Genomic DNA, 11,145 nt, shown 5'->3' on the forward strand with positions numbered 1-11,145 from the left:
CAACATGCTGCAAATTAGGATTGGCAAACAATACTGCAAGATGGTTCTTTAAAGGGAATTGTCATTGTCAAACAGTTTTGGGGAAACTACATGCTATTAGTCTTCCTCGATATTTTTGTGCTCATTAGCTTGTTAGATACTCTGTAGTGAGGAAATCTGGTTTACTTTATTTAGGTCTATTTAAAAAAAAAAATCTATGAATATAGAAACTTTATTTTTCCTCTTACACAGTAAAATTTTACATTTAGTAAAATTCTGTAAAATTAGAGTTCCTTCAAACACATTTTAAAAAATAATAGCCTAGAATATTTTATCATTTTCATAACCAATCTCTCTCTCTCTCTCTCCTCCCTTATATAAACGGTCTTTTACATGACTGTCAAGATTGTCTTCCTCAAAGAATAATCAGGTTATGTAGGTTATGCTAGTTTTCTTTTCTTTTTTTCTAAATCAAGCCCATTTACAAACAATCTAGAGTCTATCATTTTACAGTAAATTCAAAGGCATTATCAAAGCTTTTTAGTTTATTTTTTCCTGTGAAAAATATTTCCCCAGCTTTGTGGCCTACTGTTCTTTAACCAGTTAGACTCGGTGAAATGAAACTATCTGCATTCCCACAAAGCCACCACAGCATACTCATATCCTTGATATTGGTCACTAGAGTATTCCTTTCCTCTATCTCTGTCTTGAAACTCTCCTTACTCTGTTGCAATCCAGGCCAAGAACTTCCACGAAGTCATTCTTTATTTTTATGACCCTAAGTAAACACCACCTCCATCCTTTGTCTCCATAGCACATTTCTCAGATCTGCCTTCAATAAAGCAGCACATTCATGCTGTATTCTATTAACTTTTTGGCCCTTTGAAAGGATAAGATGATTGGGTAAGCACCATGGTATCCTAGTCCCACTGCCTGTCTTATCATCAAGGCTCTCTATCCTGGGGGATCATAGGCTCCATTGCCTACTATGCTTGTCCAGAATGAGTCTTGCCTTTAGGGTAATGCAGAATATCTTCTGCCCTAGGGAATATGCATCATCTCCTTTCCAATTTCCAAATAACAAAAATTACAACCCTTTAATCTCTAAAATAAAAAAATGAGTTATATTAGGTTTAATAAATAAGATATACTAATATAGGAATGTGATGGATATTAGCTTTGATCAAGTCAAGTCCCGATTGGCCAGTCAGTTCTGTTGCTCTCCTGGGAAGGCCCTTTTCTTCCACTGCTGTGCAATGACTCTCCAGTCCAACCTCTGCCTTTCAGACAACAGCCAGAAAGACAACCAAGGTCAGGTACCTATCAGTGAGACAGTAAGTTAAACATAGTTGTGCACAGAAACAAGTCCAAGAATAAAGAGATATGTCCTTTGTAAGGTGAGACTTCTGTTACTCAGCTGTCAGATCTTTCCTTCTCACAAAGTAGCCCACATCAGAAAATATTTAGTTTAACAGAAAAGTATAAGCTAGAGCTTATTGAGTGCTTAGTCATATCAGAAGTGGAGGCAGAAGAAGAAAGAACTCAAAACTCTTAGTTCAAAGAGCTTAAATCATTTCTTTAAGATCACAGAACTAGTGAGTGCCAAACTGGAGTTTCGAATCCGGTAGTGTGGTTCTAAATTCTCAAAATCGTCACCCTGCCCGTGGTTAGTACAAATCAAAGGGAGAAGAAAGGGATGCTCCAACGTATGCTGATTTAATCTGTGAAGACTTTTTGGAGCAAATTAAATTAAATATTACTTTCTTGAAAGTTGGCTAAACACAAGTTTTACTGAGTGATTTAGTTAGACACATGATTTTGCTTTGGGTGCTGTATATTATACTACCAAAAGGATAATAATAATAATAATAATGGATTGAAAATGTCAGTGGTCTGTTTCAATGTAAATGCTCCGTATGTTTGGAAAACATATTGATTTCCACATAATACTGTGCTTTTGACTTGATATGTATTGACATATACCTACTAGGGACTTATTGATTGTTTTCAGTAAATACTCTGAAATGTTCTCACATTTAGCTAAAAAAAAAAAAAAAGCTCAGCTTTCAGCAAGATTTTTTTTTTTCTAAGTAGAAAACTTTGTTGATCATGGTGCCTATTTTCAAAATTGATCTGAAACCATTACTTTTTAAGTGTGTATAATCTGAAGACCTGAGAGAAAAGTCTTATTTAAAAAGCAAATAATGATAATTTAGAAGAAAACACCACAATAATATAAGTAAACTTATGTGTAGTATTATCCCAACTATATAAACTTAGCAGATAAAAATGGATTAAAAAAAAAGAAAAAAGATAGGAAATTGTGGATCAACCTCAACATTCATCAGGATTAGTATCTGATTAGTATCAATTCATAAAGAAACATTTAAACTAGATCTTGGCTTAGTTCCAAGGTGTGTTTCCATCCAGAGTTTTGTTTCTTTTGTTTCTCCTCATGCAACATGAACCACCTTCAAACATTCATTCACATTGCATTGATTGTGAAAATACTATATTTTCCACAATTAAATAAAGCTTCATTTTTTCATATTGATATAACTACAATTACTCTGTGTCTGACATCGAATAGACAAAAAATAAATTACCATATTTAAATAAGCATGTCAGGGATTGGTTCAGCGTCCATGACAAAAATAAATTGTGTCCCCATATTGTAGCATAATTCAAACTCAAATCCCAGGAAAATTACAATTATTAAGTCAGGATATTATGTCATATACCCAAGTAGCTACAGTTATGTAAATTTGGGAATTTCAATATCTTCCCTATATTGCTATGTTAATAGTAGCTCTCTATGAATAATGCAGGAATGGAATAGATAGATAGATTATATATATATATATATAATTTTTTTAGAAAGGTCAGACCTTTCTGAATATTCATTAATTATCAATTGATTTAAATGAAGGCATTTTTAAATAAAGATTAAAAAAAATCCCTGAAGACCTTACATTTTAATTAGGAGAGAACTAAGGGCTTCTTCAGTATGGCTTATTACTGTGTATATTACTGCATTGTATATAACACTTATAGACCATTGCATTAGAAAAAGATATTTTACTTACATATTACAGCTTGCGTTTTTGTGACTGCTATGGAGATGGGGTGCAGCCTGCAAAATGTACTTGTAGCTCCTAATGAGCACAGAGCTTCAATTAGCATCTCTACTTCTATTAAAAAAGGATTTTATAGGTGTTATTTGTGAGACTGTTCTCAGCTTCTTTCCCTGAATTTCTGCCACTCTGTTCATCACAGAAACTGTATCTCTCACGATGTCTTACCACTTGGTTCAGCCAGTGGGAGGCATAAGCAGGTGATTTGAAGGCTGAAGGAAGGGAGAACACATGTTTCCTTCTCTCTTTCTCCACCTGTGTCTTCTGTAAAAGAAGCTGTGAGTCCTCTACTGTGACTCCCAGACCTGCCAAAAGACCGCACTGCAGCCTGGTTTCCACCAGGTTTCATTTAACGCTGTCTCCTCTCTTGGGACCTCCATTTTTAGCAGCAGTGGTTTCATGTTTTGTTAATAGTGAGGTCCCTCTTTGTTTTCTCAGGTCTTCCATCACTATATGACCAATTCTCTGCATTTTTTTTTCTATTTGAAATACATAGATTGACTTCTATTTACTGGACTGGACCCTCACACCTATAGTGGTTATTTGTGTCACTCTCCACAGCACCCTAGAAATCCTTCCAACATTACTTTCTTCTGAGTTTGTGAAACTATCTTGAGTGTTTGCATTGGTTATTTTAAGGCTACTATTTATTGGGCAGCCACATGCCCCAGACATTGTCTTAGATGTCCTCCAGCCTCCCTGTTTGTCCGGCATTATCTTGAGAGACGTCATCCTCATGCTCTTGACTCCACCCATGCTGGTTTTCTTTCAGGTCACCAAACACACAATTTATTTTTACCTCAGTGCATTTATACATGCTCTTCATTGTGGGCAGTTGGTCCCTCCCACCCTTGACTCCTGATGGCTCAAGTTAAACATCGCTTCTTTGTGAGCCCTTCCCCGAGTCCAGATCATCAATGTTTCCCCGTCACACACTTTCAGTCCACCATTTACTTCCTCCTTGTAGTACATGACAAAATAATTTATGGTAGAATATGTTAGGGAGTATTGATTTGTAAGCAGGTCTGTGTGACCCCAGTCCTATGCTCTATTTAACGCATTACAATTTCACATTCTAGTATCTGGGATATAAAAGCATTACAAAAAGTTCACCACAACCTACATCAAATTAAACCATTTAGCCATGTTCAATATATCGGCGTTCACTGTGCTAACCATATGTCACAAAAAAAGCAGCAGGTGCATACAGCATTAAGGATATAATCCAGGTGATTTTAGGCCATTCCAGCTTAAAAAGTTATTTTGTCAGAGTTTGTTAGCAGTGGGGTTAGGGCATCATTGATGATAAAGCAAACTATGGATATTGAGCTCGAGAGAAGCACTGAATTCTGTACTATTTGGGGCTGTGGTCAGATTCTAACCATTTATCATGAAGGGGGCAATGCTGGATATAAGAAGTTCGTCTACAATGTTGTTGAAACCACTTACACACGTATGTCACCTTCACACAAAGAGGGATTATTAGGCTATCAAAATGATGCCTTTGAAGACTTGACTAGTGTGAAGTTTGTTTAGTTCTCTTTTAAGTTAACTGTAGCATTTCTTGAGATCCTTTTGATGTCTTAAGAAGTACTAATGAAGACAGAAGAATAAGAACGGCCTCTGCAGGCACAGACTATGGCCATTTACAGCAGAGCACTCAACTGTAGAGTGCCTTTAAGGTTCAGGGGTATCTTAGTGACTATTTTGTGCATGACCTTTCCTCTGCTGCCCTTGAGTCTCAAGATTAAGAGAAAATATCCAACTTAAATATAGTGATGAGGTTGCAGATAGGGTGGAGAATGGGAATTGGTCAGGCTTGGATTTTTAATTCTAGCTCCCACACGGGCTAGTTTTCAATGTCTTATCCCTCTGGACCCCACCCGTAAAATGCAGAGCCTTGTAATTTTTAAATTTGAGAATTAATACAAAACTATTAGTGGTCCTTATTAAGTACACAGATATTATCTGTATTGGATCTGTGGCAAAGGGGGGCCCTGATTTATATTTTCTCCTTCCAATTGACATTATTTAGGAGAAGCAGCTTTTTATAGGAGGAAATCAGAAGATACTGGAAATAAATGAGCTAAATTATGTCTTTGCTCTTTCAATAAAGAACACTAAGCTTAGGGCCACAAAATGCAACCCCCTAGACTTACTTGTTTTTGGTTGATAACTAAGAGGTTAGAACAGAAAATGCCAACTTACTTTTCAGGAAACAAACATTGTTTTCAAGGTTGTGTCCTCTATACATTTATATCTTGTGTCATACAACATTTAAAGGAAAATGCAATCTGAAGTTCTTGAGAAAGTTCAACATTCCATCCATCACACAGTGGAATAAACCTCCATTGACAAGCACATTTCATTTGGAAACAGCATCATTCCCAATCCCAAATAGCATTTGATTCAATCTGTAAGATTATCCAGGCTAACAAAGAAGTTTAGTAGTACTTCCTCAGACATCAGAGATTGCTTTGTTTCCCTCTAATTTTGATCAAACAAAAAATACACTTTTTTTAATAAATAGTAAGATCAATGAAATCAGAGCTAGTTCCCTCCTGAACCAAGATGACAAATCTAGTGGGGATTTGTCTTCCCGGTTTTCACTCAAAATTTCTATCTAACTTTTAAAAAGCCTGTCTATATTAATGAGGTTGGAAACTTCAGGTGCATTTATGTCTATTTGCTTGAGAATAAATAGCATTTATTTGCTGGGAGTTCTGGGAGTTCTGTTTTTCCGTGTTGCTGTTATACAGGTCATTTGACAGATCTATAGATATATTTGTGCTTCTCAATTATTTTCTCTTCTTATAAGCACTTTACTCCTTCCTTTATGATCCCTACACCCCCATAGTTAAATCTTCCAAAGGAAAGAGAGAAAAAAACCTACACAATATTATTTTCTCTACTTCGAGAACCCCATAAAAATATAAACTGCAGGAATTTGGACTCTCCCTTTGTAATTTCTGTTCTTTTTCCTGGAAGACTGAACATGTCTTGTTTTATAAATTTAAGCAACCATAAGCTCTAAGGCTTTATATTTACATGCATCTTCACTTTTGAACTCTGGTAAACTTATGTTCTGGAAAGTGGGTTTTCATTAATGTCTGCCTGTCTATCTTTGCTTCTCAGTAGCATTAATAATGAAGACTTAAATGTGGTAATGGAACTTCAGTGTGATTTATAACATATCACTGACAAAAGGTTGATGTGACTAATATACAAAAGCAATAGTCAAAAAAGAGAGAAGAATATGATAAAAAATACCAACACTTCTATAGAAAAAATGAGTTAGAGATATGAACATATATTTTACAGAGAAAGAAAGGTCATTGGCCTTAATCATATAAAAAGATTCTCAAATTGAGTAATAATGAGATAATCACAATTTTAAAGACAGTGATATATAATTTCTTATCCAACGCACTGACAAAATCTAAAAGTTGACAACATGCTTCATTATTGAGACTATGGGGAAATAGTGTCTGTGGAAATGAAAAATGATACAATATCTACAATGGAGGATGTGGTTATGTCTATCAAATTTACATGTGCATTTACCCTTTGATCCAAATAATTCCTACTTTAAGAATATACTGCAAGGCATATGCACATGGGCACAGAAACCTTCGTAGCAAAGGATGGAGACCTACCAAATGTCTATTATAAGGTAAAGGGTGAATAAACCTCGGTAGATCTGCAAAAAGGAGAATAGGCAGCTATCAATGGAATGAGGAATAGCTCTATATGATCCAATGAGTGATGCACTAATTATAAGGGGAGGGGAGTGGAGAAAATGTATAGTTGCTAAAAATAAATAAAATAATGTACTACTGTTTATCTATGAAAGTGTGTGCAGTGTATTATATGCATATATACATGCACACACCCAACACGCTTACATTTACAAGAAAAACAAACCATAAACTATAAAATTAAACAGAAGATTGCCTTTGTGGAAAGCTAGGAAGAGTGGAGGTGTCAGGAATAGAATCTAGAGTTCTCTAGATATACTAAGTTTTATAGATTTGACTTTGTAAGCATGTTTTGCAGAATTAAAAATAAAATAATATCCCTCCCCAAAGGATAAATGCATCAAACACATGTGTCTCAAGTCGATGACATAATTGAATCAAGTAGTATTTCAAAATATGTAAAACAATAGTTTTACTGTTATTCTGGTGGATTATACCAGAAGGAAAAAAATAACCTGAAAAACAAAATAAAGCAATACATTCACTAGTTTAGTAGTCATATTATTGAAGATGAGGTTGGTGTTATTGTCCTGAGTCCCCCGAATGTGTATTAGGAGATAGAGCAGTGTAGATAATTGATCCTCAAACAGAATGGGTTCAAACTATGAGGACCCACTTACATGCGTTTTTTTTTTTTTTTTTTAAATAAATACAATACTGTAAATGTATTTTGTCTTTCTTACAACTTTCTTCAGAACATGTTCCTTTCTCTAACTGGCCTTATTGTAAGAATACAACATTTAACACATATAACATACAAAATATGTGGTAATCAACTGTTGATGTTGTTGGTAAAGCTTCCAGTCAAGCACAGGTTATTAGTGAAGTTGTGGGGGAGTCAAAAGCTATATGCAGATATTTAACAACACGGGGGTGGGCAGGCACCCCACGCCCCTGCATTGTTCAGGATCAACTGTATTTACTTGGTCTCAATGAGGATCCGGACAAAGGAGATAAGAGGTAAGGTCACTAAGGGATCATGCAGTCTTTCACTTCAATTGGAAGTACCAATAGGAACTTATGACATATTTTAACTAATGAACAACAACAAAAACAGGTGACACAATTAGAATACCTGATTTCCAGTTCCTAATAAACTGGTGGGTTTAGACAGTGATCAATAGCTACCAACATCACCATGAGGGCAATCTACTAAATATTGTGTGCTATCTGATGGAAATACATAAAAAATTCTTGCCAAAATCTCTATGAGGCCTATAGGATGCGAACAGCAACTTACAAGCAATACTGAGAGCAGAGAGCCCATTACATGAAGATGATTATGGAAATTTCACATGACAAATATCTCACTTCTTCACAAATAATTGCAGAGGAAAGTAAAAAGACTTAGAAGATAAATCAGTAAGCATTTGATTCAATCAAATGGAACTTATAAGGTCTATTAACAACAACAACAACAAAGATCTAGTAGCCTGTTGCCATGTATTTAAAATCCAAATTCAAACAAGCAAACTTAAAAAAAAAAAATGTCAGGAAATTTGAACACTACCCAAATCACTGATGATATTAAAGTTATTACTAATTTACTTATAGATTTAAGCCTAGTAATGTGGCTATTTTAAACTTTAAAAAAATTACTTATCTTTTAGAAATACATGCTGACATACTTACGGATGAAATGGTATGATCTGAGATTTTCTTCCAAATAACTACAGCTGGGATGAGTGGGTGATGGTAGAGGTGAAATAAAACTAACTATGGCTTGATAATTTTTAAGGGTCATTTATGATTAGCTATGGATTTATTACAGTATTCATACCATTTGAAATATTCTATAATATAAAGACAAAAATAGTCGTTGCATCACTGTTTAGCACTTTGTGCTATCTTAAATACGGATTAGATAATTAACTTAAGAGGTGGTATGAAGAGAAGCCAAGTAATGATTCCCAGACCTTAGTCTTTCCTAATTCCTAAGTCTTTCCTTACCAGCTGACCCCATACTATCTATATGTATGTATTTCTTTTCTTATGTGGTTATGGCTTTTGTCTCTCAGAGTCCACTATTAAAGTCAAAATTCTTCCCCAAGAGAAACAAAAGAACTAATCATTTCAAATTTGTGAGAATTACATCATCAGATTCTGCTAGTTCTAACAGCTACCTAAGAAATAATGAATGAAAGTAGAACATTTTGATATAGGAATGGATTTAAAACTGTCCTTGTGCGGGCTCAGTTATAGAGAACAGATTTTATCCTAGCTAGTTTAGGTTGGAAGGGATTTATTATATAGTATGGCATTGCTAGAGGGTTCAGAAGGTTAAAAATACATTCTGGGTTGAACTTCTAAGTATTATTCCCCAAGCCCCTTCAAAGATCTGGGCTGCCAAGTTTGCTGCACATACTCTATGATCAGAAAATGTATGTAGTCAGGATATCCCATGTTGGGTATTGCCCATTCAGGATACCAGCTTCAGGACTATCAGCCACACCTGTTAAAATCTGCATCAGATAAACATAGATGCATGTGCATCTGTTTGGCCCAATCTAATTCAAATCTGGAACTCTTGCTAATAAAAAAGTCTGCAAAATGTAGTTTTACCTTCCCAGCCATTTTGATCACACTGGATGGAAGATAAGATCAAAGTAAAACAGCAATCAATAACATACATCACGAGGACCAACACATCTTCTGTTCATATGATATAAATTATCACTCTCTGCAGCCTTCTCTTTGTTCTTACCTCTGAGAAGCCTACATCTATTTCCTTTCTGACTGCATGGCATTTGCAATTGTATAAAATAAGCTTTGTATCTTATTCCAACTACTTGTATAGAATATGCAAAAAGGGCTTTTTTCTTTTTCACTGAGTTGAGGAGTTACATTATGAACACCAAAATCAACAAGATTTTTCCAAGGCTCACATCTGGAGTGCATAATCATATCTGGATAAGGCACTAGCCCCAGCTTCCATCCCCACTTATTTCTTACTCGTTCACAGTGAAGGTTGTTTTGGAAGTGATGATGCAAAGCAGTTGAACCTTTTGAGATACGTAGGAACTTTTACACTTGTCATTCTGAAACTGTGTCATACTGTGGCTCGTTTATTTGTTTACCGAGGGTATTTGCCATTCTCCAGTTCAGATTCTGTAATTAACTCTTTTCTACATCCTCATTGCCAATTCAGCATCTGAGGAGCATTAAGGAAACACCTAATTACAGAGTGAATATCCAGCACAGTAGGGTTGCCTGAAGAGAACGGGGAAGGCGGGGCTCTGGGCAGCCCACATAACAAACTTCTGGGATCAGGGTCTCTAGCAAGTGCAAGGTGCAAAGAAAGAGAGACTGAGCAAGAATGAGATGAAGAAATCACACTCTGGACAATGTGGCTGAGCAGGGTCACTGTTTACCGGCAGAGAAGCTTTTCCTGAATAGAAAAAGCTCCTAGCTACTTTTTTTTCTTTGCAAAACAAAAGAAATTAAAAATAGAACAACAGAACACATATCAATATAGTAATCAAGGCCTGGTTTCAAATGATTCACCAGTGTCACGAGTACATAACTATGTACTAATTAAGACATTAATTAAAACTCATAATACTTACCTAATTAGAAAAATGCAAAAGTACTATTTGAATTTTTCCTTCTAAATTAGCTGAAGCAGATGATTAGCAGGTGTTTTTAATGTTTTTTTTTTTGTTGTTGTTGTTAGATAGAACACCACATGGGTAAAAATTAGACCTGTAAATAACGATATTACAATCAATCATTATTAAATGTTTGGAGCAGCTTCTGGAGAGGTGGTGTGGAGGTGTTGACCCCACCACCCTTATACATGACCAACTATATAATTGCTTTCTGCTTACTCCCAAATTCTCCCATAGTTTAAATTGGACAAGTTCCATTCTTCAACCTTTTCCCTGAACTTTCCTGGAGTCCTTATGCACTCTGCATTTTTCAGCACTCAGGTTCTAAAAGGAAGAACCCAAGGGAATGACTTAAATTGGAGCAGAAGGAATATAGGTTAAAGATGGAAATATTGTAGCAGGCACTGAGGAAGTTAGAAAGGCCCTTTAGAGACTACCCTGGAGAACGAGTTATGTTCTCATTTGCTGGAGGTACCATGGGGTCAGTGCAATCTGCAGTAGCTTCTCAGATATATGCCCCATCATTCCTAGACACTATACTTTATGACGTTGTATCGTGTTATAAAAATGCATTTGTTTGTTTGCTTATTTCCATCCTGCCCATCAAATGAAACCTTCCTGAGAGTAGACACTGATCTTTTGTGTTATAGCCCCAACACCCAAACA

Source organism: Neomonachus schauinslandi, chromosome 3, assembly GCF_002201575.2.
Source record: "Neomonachus schauinslandi chromosome 3, ASM220157v2, whole genome shotgun sequence".
Taxonomy (NCBI): domain Eukaryota; kingdom Metazoa; phylum Chordata; class Mammalia; order Carnivora; family Phocidae; genus Neomonachus; species Neomonachus schauinslandi.